At 45.1% G+C, this 20,564-nt stretch overlaps 1 long non-coding RNA gene across 1 annotated transcript; it reads right to left on the bottom strand.

The window, feature by feature from the left end:
* Positions 1-979: 979 nt before the first annotated feature.
* Positions 980-1,520, bottom strand: LOC126035535 (uncharacterized). Its single transcript, XR_007504978.1, has 2 exons — positions 1,434-1,520; positions 980-1,383 (listed from the first exon to the last, which is right to left on the bottom strand). It is a non-coding gene; the product is annotated as an uncharacterized LOC126035535 (long non-coding RNA).
* Between the last annotated feature and the right edge of the window lie 19,044 nt (positions 1,521-20,564).

The following is a 20,564-nucleotide window of genomic DNA, read 5'->3' as shown; positions in this document are numbered from 1 at the left end:
GGTTATCCCCTAGTAGAATGCTGAAATACCAAGTGGTGTTGCTGGAGCAAGATGATGTTTACTTAAAAACTACTACTATCATTAACCCTGCTGTGTTTTTAACAACTAATCAAGTTGAAGGAGAACTGGAACGTGACTGCCTGCAGACAATTGAAGAAGTCTACTCCAGCCGACCGGATCTTCGAGATGCGCCACTGGAAGAAACAGATTGGGAACTATATGCTGACGGAAGCAGTTTCATCCATGAAGGAAAATGTTTATCGGGATATGCGGTAACCACTACTGAGAAGGTAATTGAATCACGAGCTTTACCTTCAAAAGTATCTGCCCAAAAGGCTGAATTGATAGCTCTTACTTGAGCACTGGAACTAAGTCAAGGAAAGCGAGTCAACATTTGGACAGACTCAAAGTATGCTTTTGGAGTAGTACATGCACATGGAGCGATAAGGAAAGAAAGAGGACTGTTATCTGCACAAGGAACCACCATTCGGCATGCAGAACAAATACTGAAATTGTTAGAAGCCATTCAAAAGCCAACAGCAGTCGTGATAATGCACTGTAAAGCACATCAGTCAGCTAGGACTGTCCCGGAAACAGGTAACTGACGGGCTGATAAAGCTGCTAAAGAGGCTGCAGAAAAAGGCATCCTAGCACTAGTTCCAGAGAAAAGTGTAAATTTACCTAAAGATGCTCCAAATTATAATAAAAAAGATGAAGAATTAATTATTAAATTGCAGGCTAACAAAAATGAAACAGGATTGGCTGTAACACCACCAGGTCAAATAATAGTCCCACCCACAATAATGAGAGAAATTGCCCAGGCTGAACATAACAAAGTACATTGGGGAGCAGAAAACCTTGTTAAACATTTACAAAAGTGTATTTTGAATAGAGATCTGACAAAAATTATTTGAACAATTACAAGTAGATGTGAAATTTGTATATGTAATGACGTGCGGAAAACAGACTCCACAATCAGTGAGATTGTAAAGTAGGTATGTTCATTCAGCACTGAGCAGCACGGGGGGTAGTCCCACTAAAGTCATGCGCGCCCAACTCGGCAGTTCACCTCAAGTTTATACAGTCAGGTATTACATATTCACAATATGCCTATACATATGCATGACCTATCCCCACTTCATATTAAAATTAGCTCCAAGAGGTCATTTCCATAGTCTCCTCTCAACTGCGCCTGCGCAGTGCCTCTTTATGGTGGTCGTCTGGTGGTCGCAGAGATGAAGATAGATGACACCTCTTCGTCACCGCTAGTAACCTCTTTCCTTGCGCAGGCTCAGTGATTTCTTGGTATTCACCCGAGCCGCAAGACCAGTCTTAGCTGGCTCTTGGGGCCTGCTCCTGCTTCTTATCAAGGACTGTCTCTACCTCATTGGCTGGTTCTTGGGACCAGCTCTTCTTATCAAGACTGTCTCTACCTCAGCTAATTTCAACAATGTAAGCACTAAACATCATCTTTCACCCCCCCTTTATTATGTCTACTGAGATTCTTTTGACTCCCCTTGTCTCAGTCCCCCCTTTTCTAGAAAATAGGAAATTTGTTGGAGCGGCGGAGGAATGCACATAAGTCGACCCAATATGAGTGATAGAAGTGATTCAACTTTATTTGCATGGATAGCTCATATTTATACAGTTTGCAATAATTATGCCTACTAGTCCTAATATGACTGGTACATTGCTAATGTTTATTCATTACTAAAACACACCCACTTGTAGTTTGCAGCTATGCATGTTCCGTAACTTTCTCATGGGAACTTCTTCAAAAGTTACTTATGAAGTTATGCCAAGGTCACACCGTTTTTATTTTTCTCCCGATAACGGCAAGACCAGCTGCTGTTTTTTCTCCTGCTATCAGTAAAGCCAGCTATTTTCGGCCAAGGCCTAATCTTGCTGCTCAAACTGACATTCTTTCACACAGAACTCTGCTCGCACAACTTTTCTATAGACCCATGTCCTTCTTCATCAAGCCAATTCCCAACAGAAATTCTTTTACTATATTTAATCCTAGTGCTTCTAATACATTGTTTCCCTATCTAGCATCCTCTCAAAGTATTTGTTGGTCTCGAGTTTTCGTCGTAACTGATCCTTTTTCCATTCACTGTAAGAGTCTCCTGTACTCTTACAGCACAAAAGGCCACATCGAACCACTATACAAAGGACCACAGACAAGAGAATGATGATTATTAAAGTGACAAACAATTGCTTCAACCATGTCAAATTTGGCAACCAGGAGGTTAGTTTTTCTAATATGCCTGTCAAGCCCCAAGAAGTGTCATCTTGGGAAACTTCATGTAGTATTTTAGTCTTTTCCCATATCTCCTCAAGATCTGTTTCTATTCCTTGGTTTTGATTGATATAGGTACAGCAAGTGTAGTTTATAACTACACATAAGCCCCCTTCTTTTGCTAAAAGCATGTCCAATCCCATTCTATTTTGGAGTACTACTTTACTCAGGGATTGTATTTCCAGTTGCAGCCCTCAAATTGCATCAATTGTAGCACTTTCTATAATCTCTAACATAGCATATATATTCACAATAGCTTTCTCCAACTCGCTTACCCCTAAAGAGGGGAATAACCATCGGACAAAACTATGGTACCCAGTACCTCGAATAACTAGTGGGTTTTCAGTCCGTTTTACATGGAGCCAAGGTGTTCTCAAAAACCCTCGGGGAGGCGAAGCTGCCTCGAATATACTGGTCTGAGGTACAAGGTACCCTCAAAAATAGTGTCCCTTCCAGTTCTGGGGTAAACTCTTTCTTGCCCTGCCATCCCCACAGAGCCACCAGTATCCAGGCCCTATGTTGCATCTTGGACCGAGATGTGTCTCCCTTCTGTCTTGTTCTTGCCCCTTCTTTCCTGGCCCCCCCTTTGGTTTCCAGATATAATAGAAACTGATACTTAAGTTTAGTCCAAGACGTTCTAATTTTCCTTTATCAAAAGTTCCCAGATTTTCCGCAAGGCTACAATTATCCATGTCTCCCCAAATATTATCAGTAATATTTAAGCAACGGCCAGTAATTAAGACCTCTTTAGGGTTGGGCACCTCCAGATCAAAGTTGGGTCCCCGCTGGGTATTTCCCTTTCCATGAGGGCATGATCCATTCCTGTCTGGCCCGTCTTTAATAAGATATGTCCAATTTGTGGTCAGGATTCCTAAAAAGGGGAGTTCCATGTTCCCCCAAGGAAGGGGATTACATAACCAACAATCTGATAAATTTAGTACTTTTGAGATACTCTCTGTCATAATTCAATAAGTATTTTGATCCCAAGCCTGCCCCTTGGACAAGGTCCAACTCAGGAACATAACAATCAATGTCTCACAAATTTTAGCTTCAAAGGTCCTTTTTCTTGTGAAGTCCATTGTCCTTTGGGTGCCTTCTTCACCCTAGTGTGATGGATCCAGGTGTTCTGTTCCTTGATCTTAATCACAGTGAAGGAGGTAAGTAGTACTTGAAATGGTCCTTCCCACTGCAGCTCCAGTTTTTTCTGTAAGAGACTTTATATACACATAATCTCCTGGTTGTATATTATGCACAGGCCCATCCAAACCTCTCCCTCGAGTCCCTACCACGTGCTTCCTGATTTTAAGTTGCTTACCTAATACTACCATGTAAGAAGTCGTAATTTCATCCCCCACTTGTACAGACACCCCTCTCTGTATCCTATAGGGTTCTCCATACAGAATTTCAAAGGGGCTCAGTCCTTCTTTCACCCGTGGTCTTGTTCGTATACGCAGAAGGGCTAAAGGGAGAGACTGAGGCCATGTAAAATTTGCTTCTTGTCCTAATTTCACAATTTGCTGTTTGATTAAGTGGTTCATTTTCTCCACTTGACCACTCGACTGGGGGTGATATGGAGTATGAAACTGCCAATCTATACCCAAGTGGCAGCTAATTTGTTGTACTATTTTTGAGACAAAATGTGGTCCTCTGTCAGAGGATATGGTTGCTGGAACCCCAAAACATGGTATTATCTCTTGTACCAGTATTTTAGTTACCTCCTGAGCTTTAGCCGTTCTTGTTAGGAATGGTTCTGGCCAACCTGAAAAGGTATCAGTCAATATCAATAAATATCGATACCCCCCTTTTCGTGGAAGTTCTGTAAAATCAATTTGCCATTGTTGTCCAGGCCCATGGCCTTTTCCAATCTGGCCCATTTCCAGCTTGGGAGTATTCTTAGGATTAGTCTGGAGGCAAAGATCACACTGTTGTGTCACCTGTCTCACCGTGGTGTATAAATTTCTAGCCACAATTTCTCTTATCAAATGATTATACAGAGCTTCTGTTCCTCAATGTCTTTTCCTATGTTCCTCCTGTATCAAATGCCATAATAAGCAAGAGGGAATGATTAGCTTGCCCTGTGGGGTATGAGCCCACCCCTCTTCATTATATGACCCTTCTAAATCTGTAATGAGCTTTTGATCTTCCTTAGTGTATTCTGGCTTACCTTCTAGGGAAATCTGCCTATCAGGAATTAAGGCCCCTTCTGTTTTTACCTTTGTTCTGGCCACTTGTTTTGCCTCTCTGTCTACCAGCTCATTCCCTTTTTCCAAATCTGAGCTCACTTTCTGGTGTGCCTTAATATGCATAATTGCCACTTTCTCAGGGAGCTGGACAGCTTCCAGTAACTTCAGAATTTCTTCTGCGTGTTTGATATTTTTCCCTTGAGAACTCAATAGTCCTCTCTCCTTCCAAATTGCTCCATGTGCGTGTACAACTCCAAAAGCATATTTTGAGTCTGCATAAATGTTCACAACTTTGCCCTGGGCCAATTCCAGGGTGCGCGTTAGAGCAATTATTTCTGCCTTCTGTGCGGAGGTGTTCATGGGCAAAGCTCCTGATTCTATTACCTCTTGGCTGGTGGTGACAGCGTATCCCGCGTGTCGATTACCATTTAGGATGTAACTGCTTCCGTCTGTGAACCAAGTTTCCCCGTTTTCCATGGGGCTGTCTTTCAGGTCTGGGTGACTGGCGTATGTTGCTTCGATGGTTTCCAAACAGTCATAATGTACCGTTTCTCCTGTGTTCCCGCTGAGAAAAGAAGCTGGGTTGACAATGTTAGTGACTACAATCTCCACATCATCCTGCTCTAGCAATATAGCTTGATATCTCAGGAATCTTTGTGGAGAGAGCCAGTGTCCACCTTTTGCTTCCAGTACTGCTGATAATGTGTGAGACACCAAAACAGTCATTTTCTGGCCCAGAGTAAACTTTCGGGCTTCTTGTATATTCAGTATCACAGCCGCAACCGCCCGCAGGCATCCAGGCCAACCTTTTGCAGTCGTGTCTAACTGCTTAGAGAGGTAGGCAACTGCCTGTTGATATGGGCCCAGGTTTTGTGCGAATATTCCCAGGGCAATGCCCTGCTTCTCATGGGAGTAAAGAAAAAACGGCTTACTCGCATCTGGGAGTCCTAAGGCCAGGGCCGACATCAAAGCCTTTTTCAGTAGCTCAAAGGCTCGTTCGGTCTCCTTGTTCCACTCAAGGTGTTTCTGCTCAGTGGCTGTCAGCGCATACAGTGGTTTAACAAGCAATCCATAATTATATATCCACAATCGGCACCACCCTGCCATTCCCAGAAAAGTCCGCAACACTTTTACTGTCTGAGGTCTCCGAGTTTGACATATTGCCTCTTTATGGGCCTGTCCCAAAGTTCTTTGTCCTGCACTAATTTCATAGCCCAAATAATTCACTTTGCGTTGCATTACCTGTGCCTTTTTCTTGGATACCCGGTACCCCTGGAGTCCCAGGAAATTCAACAGACTCACTGTCCATGTCCTACAATCTTTCTCTGTTTTGGTGGCGATCAGGATATCATCCACATACTGCAACAGCTTCCCCTCCTCAGATGGGGCTTCCCAGGATTCTAAGTCTTTCGCAAGCTGATTGCCAAAAATGGTAGGACTATTCTTAAATCCTTGTGGCAACACCGTCCAAGTGAGCTGGGTCTTTCGACCACTCTTGGGGTTTTCCCATTCAAATGCAAATAATTTTTGGCTGGCTTCATGGAGAGGGAGGCAAAAGAAAGCATCCTTCAAATCTAAAACAGTAAACCAAGTCAATTCAGGTGTTAATACGGTCAACAGGGTATATGGGTTCACCACTACCGGGTAAAGATCTTCAGTTATCTTATTGACCACCCGTAAGTCCTGGACCACCCGATATGACCCATCGGGCTTCCAAACAGGTAATATAGGGGTATGGAATTCAGAGTCACACTCTTTTAATAATCCCAACTGCAAAAAGTTTTCTGTCACCGGCCGGATTCCTTCTCTGTCTTCCTTCTTTAGGGGATATTGTTTTAATTCTTACCGGCTTTTGGCCTTCCTTGATCCTAACTTCAACAGGTGGAGCACTTTTCGCTCTTCCAGGTGCATCGGTAGCCCATACCCCCGGGTACACTTGGTTTAAGATGTCCTCGTTAATGCTTCCTTCTAGGGGGAGACTGGTTAAGGTTAGGCTCAATATTTGAATATATTGCTGATCTTTTACCTCCACAGTAATTTCTCCCTTTTCGAATACAATTTTTGCTCCCAATTGTTCCAACAAGTCCCTTCCCAGAAGTGCCTTTGGGGAGTTGGGCATATATAAAAATTTATGAATGCCCCACTGTTTTCCTAATTTATATTCTAAAGGTTTACAAAAATATGCCTTTTCACTTTGGCCAGTCGCTCCTTTCACCATGACATAATCATTTCCCAGGGGCATCAAAGCTTTATTCAGAAGAGAGTATGTTGCTCCTGTATCTACCAAAAATTCTACCTCTTGTGTTTTCCCTAGCTTAATTATAACCAGTGGATCCGCTAGGGTAGATTCCCCAGGTTCCCGTCAATCTTCCTTCACAGGGGCTACCGTTCTTCCTGTTTGAGCCCTCTGATCCTCCTTGTTCCTTGGGCATTCCCTTTTCCAATGACTGAATTTCTTACACAAAGCGCATTGATCCTTGCCCAGTCACGGCAAGCCTCGTCTAGGCCCTCTTCCTCTTTCTTCCTGAATAACAGCCATTAAAATTTCCTTTGCCCTTGCCTATATCCTTCCTCTCTGTTACTAAATACTCTCCATGCTTCATCCAACAATATTTCTAAATTTCTACCCTCTGTAGGGCGTAATTTCTGAAGTTTGTGCCTTATATCCCCTGTAGACTGACCCAAAAACAGGGAGACTAATTGTTGTATTCCTACCTCTGACCCAGGATCCAGCGGTGTGCTGCGGTGCATTACATCCCTCAGTCGATCCAAGAATTCGGATGGAGACTCAGGAGGACTCTGTTTAACTGCATATAAAGCTGACCAATTTATAGTTTTGGGGATTGCCCTCTCCATTCCTTTTGTAATCCACTCCTGATACCCCTGCAATCTTTCCATATGTGCAGATCTATTAACATCCCACTTTGGGTCTTGGAGAGGGAAATATTCCTTAACATCCCCTCTTATAATCTTATAATGATCTTCAGCAAGGTTTCCTGCTGTTTTTAAAATCAGCTGTTTCTCTGTCTCAGTCATATATTCCAATAATAGCTGTATATCCTTCCAATCAGGGTTATGCTGTTTCACAATAAATTGGAAATGCTTAGCTACACTTATCGCATCTCTCCTATAATCTTTTGCAACCTTTTTCCATTCCCCTAGGTCAGCAGTAGAAAAGGGTACTTTGATTAACATCATCCCACCATCTGGCCCCACCGCCTCTCGGAGAGGTGCTTGTAAAGCTGTTGAGGTAATTTTCTTCCTAGTACGGGAAGATACAGGACTGCTTGGGGGGGTCGGAGTTCTATCCAAGTCTGCATCCTGTTCCTGTGGTCGAGGGGGAGGCTTAAACAAATCAGTTAGATCTTGTTCTGGTACCTGATGAATTTTATTTGTCTTTGTACATCTTTGTCCAATACTACATGCCGAACAACACTGCCTCAGTTTACCTCTAGGCTGCTTGTTGTTCTCTTGCTCAAGTGCAAGCACCATGCGTCCTGTGGGGGTACCATTCCACAGTCCCTTTGCCACTCCGTATGATTTCGGAGGGTGAAAAACACGTTTGCATACGAAACCTCATCCCATTTTCCTTCTCTCCTTAAAAACAGCATTAGTTGTAATAGAGTATTATAATCTAGTGACCCATTAAGTGGCCACTTAGCATCACTTTCTAACTTATACAACGGCCACCACTGATTGCAGTATTTAATAAGGTTCTTTTTACTTTCTGTACCTCCGGTCCCAACAATATCTTTCCAGTGGGCAATTACACAACCCAGAGGACTCTTCCTCAATACTCCTCCTTGATTGTTTCCCATTTTATAACTCCTCCTAATGATTCTTAAGTTTGATTTTGGCTTCTCCTTTTAATAAGCTTCCATGCAAATTGTTTCTTACACTTTATAGTCTTCCCCAGTTTTCCTCCCACACGTCCCAATTTTCTGCAATTAAATTTTCCTTTACACACCAATCTCACTATTTCAGATTCTTAGTGAGCTTCTTTCTCAATCATAACAGTGTGGAATTTGGAGAAAACACTCAAGGCAGTCTGGTTTCCGTCTGCTAGATGTACAGTACCAGCTTCTCCCACAAGATTTACACTTCAACAAAACCCAAGCCGGATGCTAATTATTATATAGTCCAGTTGCAAGCCCACATACAAAGCAGGGAATCACCCCTATTAATACGTAAAGACATTCACACATTAACAAACATACATACACCTATAAATTTCAACATATCATTTCCACACACCCACACAAAATCTTTAACATAAATTTCCAAACATTCACATCATACAAGCATCGCTCCAGTTGACAACCTTTCAGCAGCTGCAAAAATAAACCAAGCGCAACTGCAAGGGGGTCCACTTACCCCATAAACCAAGCGCAATTGCGAGGGGGTGTGCTTACCCTTCTGCCTCTTATATACCAGTCATCGACAGGTCCGTCCTGGCTCCCGATACTGGGATGCAGGGGTCACCCTGGATTTGCTCAATCTACCCACAAGATCGCTAGCGGCCACTCTATCGGTCAGCAAATCCCCCCATACAGGGTACCTTCCTCCCATACGGGGACTAAGCTGCACACCAGACGTCTCTGTGTGATTTACCAGCTGCACCGGCCTGTACTTTTACAGGCTCCCCTTGTAAAACATACCGTTTGGTCTGCGGCTTCAGGAGGTTGTTGTCTACTCCCGCGGTGAGCGGCTGGCAGTGGAGGCTCCTCCGAGGAAAGTGCTCAGGGTGCGATTAGGGGCGTCCGCTCCGCAGTCAGTCCCGCAGCCGAGCAGAGAGACTCCTGCCTGGCTCGCCAAACTGACGTGCGGAAAACAGAAACCACAATCAGTGAGACTGTAAAGTAGGTATGTTCATTCAGCGCTGGTGTGATGGGTTGACCCTGGTTGGACGCCAGATGCCCACCAAAGCCATTCTATCACTCCCCCATCCTCAGCTGGACAGGGGAGAGAAAAATATAACAAAAAGCTTGCGGGTCGAGATAAGGACAGGAGAGATCATTCACTAATTACCATCACGGGCAAAACAGACTCAGCTTGGGGAAAATTAGCTCAATTTATTACCAATCAACCAGAGAAAGGTAATGAGAAATAAAACCAAATCTCAAAACACCTTCCCTCCACCCCTCCCTTCTTCCCAGGCACAACTTCACTCCTGGATTCTCTACCAACCCCCCAACAGCGCAGGGGGATGGAAAATGGGGTTTATGGTCAGTTCATCACACGTTATCTCTGCCGCTTCATCCTCCTCAGGGGGAGGGCTCATCACACTCTTCCCCTGCTCCAGCGTGGGGTCCCACCCACGGGAGACAGTCCTCCACAAACTCCTCCAACGTGGGCCCTTCCCACGGGCTGCAGTTCTTCACAAACTGCTCCGGCATGGGTCCCTTCCATGGCGTGCAGTCCTTCAGGAGCAGACTGCTCCAGCGTGAGTCCCCCACGGGGTCACAAGTCCTGCCAGAAAACCTGCTCCAATGTGGGCTCCTCTCTCCACAGATCCACAGGTCCTGCCAGGAGCCTGCTCCAGCGTGGGCTTCCCATGGGGTCACAGCCTCCTTTGGGAACTCACCTGCTCCGGCGTGGGGTCCTCCACAGGCTGCAGATGGATATCTGCTCCACCATGGACCTCCATGGGCTGCAGGGGGACAGCCTGCCTCACCAAGGTCTTCACCACAGGCTGCAGGGCAATCTCTGCTCCGGCACTTGGAGCATCTCCTCCCTCTCCTTCTTCACTGACCTTGGTGTCTGCAGGGTTGTTTCTCTTACATGTTCTCACTCCTCTCTCCGATGGCTGTTTCTCTACGTCCCAACTTTTTTCCCTTCTTAAAAATGTTATCACAGAGGCGTTACCACTATCGCTGATTGGCTCGGCCTTGGCCAGTGGCGGGTCTCTCTTGGAGCCGGCTGGTATGGGCTCCCTTGAACACAGGGTAAGCTTCCAGCAGCTTCTTACAGAAGTCACCACTGTATCCCCACCCCCCACCCCCCCGATACCAAAACCTTGCCACACAAAACTGTTGGGAATTGGCTTGATGAAAAAGGACATAGGCCTGTGGAAAAGTTGTTCGAGCAGAGTTCTGTGTGAAAGAATGTCAGGGTGGGCAGCAAGACTAGGCTTTGGCCGAAGACTGCTGGCTTTGCTGATATCAGGAGAAAAACAACAGCTGGTCTCGCTGTTATCAGGAGAAAGACAGGGACGGTGTGACCTTGGCATAACTTCATATGTAACTTTTGAAGAAGTTCCCATGAGAAAGTTACTGAACAAGCATAGCTGCAAGCTACAAGTGGGTGTGTTTTAGTAATGAATAAACATTAGCAATGTACCAATTGTATTAGGACTAGTAGGCATAATTATCGCAAACTGTATAAATATGAGCTATCCGTGCAAATAAAGTTGAATCACTTCTATCACTCATATTGGGTCAATTTATGTGCATTCCTCCACCGCTCCAACAAATGGCGCCCGAACAGGGACTGAAGAAAGGGGAATTGGAGCGACGGACACTGAGAAGCACCGGTAGCAGCGACCGGTTGGCAAAAGATTAACCAAACGCTGATCGTCTTGGTTGGTGTGTTAACTCTCGTGCCTGGACCGTCCAAAAGGGGTTCGCCGTCAGTGAGGGCTACTGGAAAAAGGCTGCAAAGACTTTTTAACCGAGGTGCCTTAATCAAGGTAGCACCCAGGAGTATCGAGAAGCCGGCCGGCAATGAATCAAGAGGTAGCCCTAAAATTATAACAGTGCTTTTTAGAAAAGCGGGGGGTAAATTGCGTTAAGCAAGTTTCGGGATTAGTTGCTTTAGGTCGTGTTAAGGGATGCTTTCAGAATCCAGAATTATTATTTAAGGAGAGTGAATGGCGTAGATCAGGAGACGTATTATGGGATATAGTAATTGACAATGATAAATCAGCTAAAAAACTAATGAAGCAAGGACAGAAACCTTTCAATTAGTGTGGGTACAGCTTTTGAGCTTAGTACCTGGAAAGCTATCGGAACCTCCCTATGGGATGAAATTAGTGACGGGTCTAAAGAAGTTAAAGGTCTTGCAACTTCATGGAAATTGATTAAGACAACTCTGTAAGAAATGAAAGCAGATCGTAAAGCGTCTGCGTCTGCTTTTGCTGCTCTCTCTCTCCAACCGCAAGCGAAAGGGAAAAGCGGGGAGAAAAATATAATGCAGCGAGAGAGACTTTTTGGAGCTTGTTCGCCTGCTCTTGTGCCCTTGACTTCTGCTCCACTCCCTGGGACTGCCGATATTAATCAGCCATCCGACAGTTCCCAAGCCTCCCTAACTGTATGCTTAAAGGAAACCCTACAGAATCAGGAAGTGAGTAAAAATCCGCCTACGAGAAAAGAGCCCCCAGATACCACCGTTCAACATGAACAAATTATACCTCGCATATACCCTGATTCAAATAATGCAAACAAGGACTTGGCTACTCTAATAATAGAACAAAAAGAGACAATGTTAGAATTGTTAAAGGAAATGCGGAAAAGAGACGGGGAAACCAACCGCACCCGCGATAGATACAGAGCCGATTGTAATAGCTGCTGCAGAAGAAAGGCAGAGACATTGGAGGGGTGTAATAAAAGAGGCCATTATAGAAGGGACTATGCTCTAAGCATTCCCAGTTATTGCATCAAATGGACAGAAAAAATGGGAGGTGTTTGACTGGAAGGTCATTGAGAAATTAAGGAATGCTGTGAGTCAGTACAGAATCAAATCTGCATTAACTCACCAAATACTGCAATTCATTTTTTCTGCTGATACGCTGATACCTCAAGATATTAAAAAGCTAGCACAGTTGATTTTGACACCCACCCAAATGTTAGTGTTTTTCCGGCAGTGGGAGACATTCTGTGATAGGGAACAAGCAACATCACGACAACAAACAGATCCCTTATGGGGAGTAACCACGCAGATGCTGATGGGTACTGGACCCTTCGCATCAGGGAACGCTCAGTTACAATGTATCACTGAGGTTCATCATCTACCACAGATCTTGGCATATCAAGCTTTTCTTACCATACCAGATAATATGTACAGCCATGCTTTTACCCAGGTGAAACAGGAGAATACAATTTATGACCACCCTGACATGAACGAGGGCATGAAAGAAAACATGTTCAAAATACTCGCTTTTGAAAACGCTACTGAAAAGACACGCAAAGCATTGTGTAATTTGCCGAAAAATGCAGATGTCGTTGATATGATAGAATACACGGATCGATCAGTGGACTCACAGAAAGTAGCCTATGCTGCCACAGCTCTCCAAGGAGCTACAAAGAAACACAAGGCCAGTAAGACACCCTTGGTCAAGTGTTCTAACTGTGGCAAACGTGGACACATTAGGAGCAAATGTACAGTTACTGCTAACAGTAAGTGCTGCAACAAGTGTAAGAAAGATAACCATACCACCAAGAATACAGGAAGAAGGGAAACTTTACACCGACTGCGAAGGCCCCTCGCGCGACAACACGAATGCAAGGGGCTTGAGCTGCCAGCCCTCAGGCAGCCTCGCAACCACCAGATCCGCCACCGCAGGAAGCTCCGGAGTGGATGTGGAAACCGCAGTCAACATAAAGGGACCATTGGGGTTTGGACTTAGTGCATTTTTAATGGGGCAATCTTCAACAGCTCTAGAAGGAATTCTGGTGCTCCCAGGGCTTATTGATGCAGATTATTGTGGGACTGTGAAAATTATGATTCATGTTTTAATCCCTCCTGTTTCTATTCCTAAAGGTACCAGAATAGCACAATTAGTTCCATTCAGGTCGTGTGTTCCGAACCCAGGTGAAGTACAAAGTGGAGATGGTGGATTCGGCTCCACAGGGAAACCGCAGGTATACTTTGCCATGGACACAACAAGAGGTAAACCAGAAAAGGTAGTGCAATTGGAAGGGCCCGATGGAGTTGTTGTCAAGAAACCGATGACAATCAATACAGGTGCTGATGTTATGATTATTTCACAATGCATTTGGCCTCCATCATGGCCATCGATCAATCCAAACTTTGGTATTGCTGGGATAGGGGGCACACAAGCCACCTTAGTAAGTCAGCTACCGATTACATTTGTGTTCCCTGATGGTGAACACATTACGACGTGTCCGTATGTCATGACTACCCCAACTGAATTGTTTGGCCTCGTAGGCCGTGATTTATTGAGCCAAATGAAGGCAATGTTAGTGACGCATCCTTTTTAGGAGCGGTCACTGAGGGGTAGCCAATCCTGAAAATTAGCTGGAAAACAGATGACCCTGTTTGGATTGATCAGTAGCCGCTAAATTCTGAAAGGCTGCTAAAAATACAAGGGTTAGTTGAGGACCAATTGAGAGCGGGACAAGTTGTTCCTTCTACTAGTCCATGGAATACATCAATATTTACCATTCCCAAGAAAAGTGGGAAGTGGAGACTGTTACATGATCTCAGAGCTGTGAATGCGGTGATGCACAGTATGGGAGCCCTGCAGCCAGGTTTGCCATCTCCAGTTATGCTTCCAGAAGAATGGAATTTGTTAATTATAAATCTAAAAGATTGCACCCAGATGGCGCTGAACGGTTCGCCTTTTCGGTACCATGGATTAACAAGACAGAACCCTATAAGAGATACCATTGGGTCGTGTTACCGCAACGAATGCGCAATTCCTCCACGATGTGTCAGGTGTATGTGGCCTGGGCATCAGAGCCTGTAAGAAAGCAGTTTCCTCAGTAACTTGCCACAGGATGAAATTTTAACTCAATTGCAGGACATCTTAAGCCATCACGGAGTAATAATCGCTCCTGAAAAGGTGCAAAAGGCAGCACCTTGAAAGTATTTGGGGTGGCACATAGATGCTAGCAATGTTAAACCTCAGAAGGTTCAAATAACATGAGAAATTTCAACGTTACATGATGTCCAGAAGCTTGAGGGTGATATCCAGTGGGTGCGGAATCTTTGCGGTATCACTAATGGCGATATGACCCCTCTGGTAGAACTCTTGGGTATGAGAACACTGTGCAGATGAGAAACGGCAAATGACAGAGCTAACCAATTGGTTGCAGCGCCACGGGAGCCTCCTCCAGGGAATCGTTTTCAACAAAGCACGGCAATCACATGCGTTCTTGCACCAACCTGCTAGGATGTTAGCAAAGCAATTTGACTTACCACTTACTGATGCCCAAGGTATCGTTAAAGCATGCCCTGATCGGCAAAAGGAGGGGCTCGGCTTGGGCCGTGGAGTTAACCGACGAGGTCTTTTGCCATTGCAGTTGTGGCAAATGGATGTCACCCATGTCACGTGGTTTGGTGCAAAGCGTTCTGTGCATGTGTGTATTGATACCTATCCTGCTGCCATGTGGGCCACGGCACGAACTGGAGAAAAGGCCTTACATATTGAATGACATCTTCATGCTTCTTTTGCAGTACTTGGTGTGCCTAAATAAATTAAGACGGACAACGGCCCAGCCTATGGTTCTACACGATTTGCTCGATTTTGTAATTTGTGGGGAATTCACCATGGTACGGGTATTTCACATCTTCCCACAGGACAGGCTATTGTCGAATGGGCTAGCCAAACCCTAAAAGAACATGCTGCAAAAACAAAAGGGGGGAACCCAGGGCTTACTCCCAGAGGAACGATTGGCCAAAGACTTATTTGTGCTAAATTATCTTAGATTGACAGGTGATCACAAAGACCTACCAATGGTAGTGCATCATGTTCTTTTACAGGCAGAAAGGATGCAACAATATACAGGAATCATGGTAATGTATAAGGACCCAGAATCCAGGAAATGGTGCGGATCAGCAGAAGTAAAACTTACTGGGAGATCCCGGCTAAGTGGGTCAAGCCATGGCTTCGCACTGATGCTGGACCTGGAATTGTCCCAATGGCAACTGGCATGGCACCGGCGGGTGCTGGAGCCACTGATCCGACAGATTCTGACTAATAGAGTATTACTAGCGGACACCGAGTCCTTCAGAGAGGTTTTTAGAACAGCGTGCCTTATTGTATATAGAACTTGCTTTAGGTAAAAAGTGTGTTAAGCAGAATTTGATTAAACATAGCATGATTATGGGAAGACAGTGTGGGGTAAATGTAAAAGTTAGTTAAAGCCAAAATCAGGGGTAAGATCTATTTCCATTAATAACCTGGGAACGAGGTTGATTGTGTTTCCACAGATACAGGCCCACGACGGACTCCTGTTTGATTTGCATGACCATCATCATCTGGAGCATCATAGATGATGTGGCAATATGAATACTACCTCAGCCGAAAACTAATGTATAGGTCACCTTGGCTAACATAACAGGTCAAGATTCTCCGTGCATCGCAACTGTATCGTAAAGCCCATGAACCAATAGACAAGATGGCTATGACTCGTGCAGCGCGCCTGGCCAGCGAGCACATGCGTCATAGATTGCAACCGAGGTGGACTTTTGGCACCTGCTGGCCACGTGTGCTAAAACCCGTTCCTCTGCAAATGTATAAATACCGGGATTTTCCAAAGAGCATTGGGCTGGTGTTCAGTGAGGCCATTGTTGCCTCTGTGGGGACGCCCACGGAAAGCTGGCACCTACCGATTGCTGAGCTGAGTTCGTGGAGCAAGATGGCACAAGAACGTATGGATGGTTCATTTTCCTCATAGTCCTCATGGTCTGGGTCATTAGGGGTAACAGGTTGGCTCAAAGAATTATGGGCATTATTGTAGTTACTGTGATTGTAGCTATTGTAATAGTTTTACCTTGTTCAGCTTATTAAGGAAAATGGCATCCCAAGTTATTAAGCAAGCCTGGATTGCTCAAAAACAAAAAGAGGGAGAAAGATTTAAACGGAGACCTACAGTGAATTCGACCTTGTTGTGGTATTACAAATACAGACTTACAGCCGTTGCTGGATTTATTGAGGGGCAGCGATAGCTTAACTTCTACAAGACAACTAAGTGCACCGGGACGGCAAGCCTTGACAGCAATTGGACAAAAAATCACATCATCCATGTCTGGCAGATACGTTCCTGATTTACCCATAAATTTGAAACCTTATGCTGAGATTGATATGGAACACACTGACTGTAGTAAGCAGCATGACAGTGACACCGGTGATTGATCCACATCGGTTAATGCCATGGGACAGTAAGAATGTTTGGGTGTCACTAGCTAAAGCTATTAATCAAACCTCTTTTTGTGTGCTTATGTATTTTATTAGGTATAATGTTGTTTTTACTGTGTTTAATTAATTGTGTTCACAGATCTTTGCAAAGGGCAATACAGCAGGTGTTAAAATTTTACCTCAATCTATACACAAACAGATAAATTGGCTGAAGAAACATACACAAAGATCCAGCAAGAAACTAGTTGGTTTGATGGGGTGTTAGAGTCAATATTCGGCGGGATAACACCATGGCTAATGTCATTGATTAAAGAAGCCTTACGGTGGTTGGGTATATTGATATTAATCTGTGTAATAGTTAGAATTGCGTATGGGTGCATGATGAGAGGAGTCTCAAAGCTGACACACCAAGCTCTACTCGCACAAAAAGAAAAAGGGGGAATTGTTGGGAATTGGCTTGATGAAAAAGGTCATGGGCCTGTGGAAAAGTTGTGCGAGCAGAGTTCTGTGTGAAAGAATGTCAGCGTGGGCAGCAAGACTAGGCCTTGGCCGAAGACTGCTGGCTTTGCTGATATCAGGAGAAAAACAACAGCTGGTCTCGCTGTTATCAGGAGAAAGACAGGGACGGTGTGACTTTGGCATAACTTCATAAGTAACTTTTGAAGAAGTTCCCATGAGAAAGTTACAGAACACGCATAGCTGCAAACTACAAGTGGGTGTGTTTTAGTAATGAATAAACATTAGCAATGTACCAATCATATTAGGACTAGTAAGCATAATTATCACAAACTGTATAAATATGAGCCATCCGTGCAAATAAAGTTGAATCACTTCTATCACTCATATTGGGTCGACTTATGTGCATTCCTCCGCCGCTCCAACAATCTTGACCAATTAGACTGAGACAAGTTTTGCATGCTCTAGTTAATATAGCCAATTATGTCCTATGTTTATGCATGTGTACAGAGTTAGTATAACCATCTACATCTTATGTTTATACGCATGTACAGTGTCGATATAACCAATCACATTTTATGCTTGTGCATGTGGACACCAAATGCTTGCATGCAGCAGCCAATCAAAGCTTCTTAGGAACTTAGAGAATTGTATAAGAATGATCAGCTAGGCTCAATAAACTGGCAACTTTAATCATCATATTGGTGTCCTGTCGTCCGTCACTGCATGGAATTTCTCTACACCCCTCCATAAGGGAAGGTATCCATAGAGATTTTTCTAGAGTTTATATACAGTTTGAAATAAAATGCTAAGCATAATCATCCAATAGTACACAGACACACTTTAATCCTCTCCAGTCTCATTCAGTTACTTTGAAGTATTCTTCGGCATCCAGTGTTATGCTTCCCCTGCAGTCTGGTTGTTAAAACATGACCTTCTGGGGTCCAGATGTTCCCCTCCAGTTGCCAAACACAGGTTAATGTTTATTTTTCTCCTTAGGGCATCCTGCTCACCTCTCTTCCTCTCCTCTTATGATTGTTATCTGGCAGTCTAGGTTCAGGAGTTAACCCTTTCATCACAAAACACAGAGTTGGCAAAGAGGTTTACTTAGTCCTGTGAATTCAGGGATGGCTGAAGAGAAACTTTCTGGTCTACAGCAGTATTTGTTTTGTTGTTTTTTTCTTTCTGGTGAAGAGGGTGAAGCCCAACTTGCTCTTTTAACTTTCCTGAAGCTAAAAGTGGAGTTTAAGAATTTTCATGATCTGTTTCCCCACTAACTGGTAGAAGGAAATAATGTAAATATAGACCAAGTGCTGGGGAAAAGACAATCAGAGGCCTTTCTGTCCTTTCCCTTTTTCCTATGGAAATCTGTAGTACTTTCTGACTCTTGATCTCTGAGCATTAGCAAGTCTTGAATGTGTCCAGAGGAGGGCAACAAAGCTGGTGAAAGGAAGGGCTGGAAGGCATGTCCTATGAGGAGTGGCCAAGGACTCTGGGTTTATCTAGTTTGGAGAAAAGGAGGCTGAGGGGAAACCTCATTGCTCTCTACAGCTTCCTGAGGAGGGGAAGTGGAGAGGGAGTGTGGAGTGATTGCTGGAGGTGACTTATCAATATGATACCCCCCCCCCACCCCTTCAAAGGAAGGTGAACCTCCAGGGTGGAATGCAGTGGACACATAAAGAATGGGTTCCATGGTAGTTCCCTAAGCAACTGTCATAATTTAAGCCCAGCCAGTAACAAAGCACCATGAAGCTGCTCACTCATTCCCCCACCCTGGCCACAGTGGGATGAGGAGAAAATATAAAGGCAGGCTCGTGGGTCGAGATAAGGACAGGGAGGGATCACTCCCCAGTTATGGTCACGGGCAAAAGACAGGCTCAACTTGGGGAAGAAACAAAGTCAATTTAATTTACTACAAATCAAAACAAAACAAGGATATTAGGAAGTAAAACCAAACCTTAGAACACCTTCCCCCCACCCCTCCCTCCTTCCCCGCTCAACTCCACTCCCAGTTCTCTCTACCTCCACCTCCCAGCGGTGCAGGGGAACAGGGGATGGGGGTTGGGGTCAGCTCGACACACATTGTCTCTGCCGCTCCTTCCTCCTCAGGGGGAGGACTCCTCACACTCGTCCCCTGCTCCACCGTGGGGTCCGTCCCACAGGAGACAGTCCTTCACAAACTTCTCCAACGTGAGTCCTTTCCGTGGGCTGCAGTGCCTCACAAACTTCCCTGGCTGTTGAGGATCTCTTGGCTGAGTGAGGACATGTGAGCAATCCAGCCTCTAGCTGGGATGAAGCATAAACATACAAAGTGCTGAAGCGGACAAGGACGCTGTGTCCTTGTATGCTGGGAAAAGGAAGATAAGAAGAGCCTGACAAACAACTCCTGGATGCTGAAGAATGAGATAAGATGCCTCGTGAAGAAGCTTGAGCAGCCAATAAAGGACAAGATAGCGCCGTGTGAAACGAGATATTGTACCAATCAGAGCATTGTATAAGGCGCATGCATAAGCACATAGGGTATATAACTGTGCTGAAAGTTGTAGTAAACAGGCTTCACTTGAACACATTGGTCTGTGTGTGATGTCCCCTGTGGATCCTCTGCCGCAATTGGCGCCTGAACAGGGACCCTCAGATCGGCTCTTTACCGTCTCTATGAGAATTTCTGGTGCAACTGAACCTGTGAGGGAGTGGAGAAGCCCGCCAAAATGATCCCTGCTGCCCCGGCAGGATGGCTTGAGCCTCAGCTAAGCTGGGAAGAACGACATGAGCCTCAGCTAAGCTGGGAAGATGAGGAGGCACGCACAAGTGAATAGAAGGTTGAATCTCGCCCTGATCAGGTGAGCGGTCGGAGAAGGAGATGGGGTTAGACAAAGAGCAAGAAGCAGTCCTAAAACGCCTTCGTTATTTTCTCTTTCTGAGAGGACTGAAATGCGGTAACTCCATGATAAAGGGGTTGCTTTTATGGGCTTGGGAGAGAGAACTTATTCCGAGTAATTAGTGTGGGTACAGCTTTCGAGCTTAGTACCTGGGAAGCTATCAGAACCTCCATATGGGATGAAATTAGTGATGGGTCTAAAGAAGTTAAAGGTCTTGCAACTTTATGGAAATTAAGACAACTCTGCAAGAAATGAAAGCAGATCATGAAGCAGCGGCATCTGCTTTTGCTGACCGTCAGAAGAACCAGAAGTGAGGGGGAGATATTCATCCTCCTGAAAGGGTGAGCTGAGAGGGCAAGAGAACGAAGATTTTGGCCGTATGCCAGCCCCCCCTCCCCTCCGCCCGCCCGCCCGCCGTGGCGTGTGTCAGCCGGCCATGGAGCGGCCGCCGCCAGCCGCCGCCGCTGGCCCCCGGGCAGCACAAGCCGCGCACCCGCCCCCGCCCTTTAATCCATCCCGCCTCTCAAAGCTAAAGACAGTGGAACCATCCGCGCCCGCGATAGATGCGGAGCAGCCTGTAATAGCTGCTGCAGACAAGAGGGAGAGGCATTGGAGGGGAGTAATAAAAAATGCCCTTGTGGAAGGGG

The sequence above is a fragment of the Accipiter gentilis genome, chromosome W, assembly GCF_929443795.1.
Source record: "Accipiter gentilis chromosome W, bAccGen1.1, whole genome shotgun sequence".
In the NCBI taxonomy this organism is placed as follows: domain Eukaryota; kingdom Metazoa; phylum Chordata; class Aves; order Accipitriformes; family Accipitridae; genus Astur; species Astur gentilis.
This window is presented reverse-complemented; position numbering and strand designations above follow the sequence as displayed.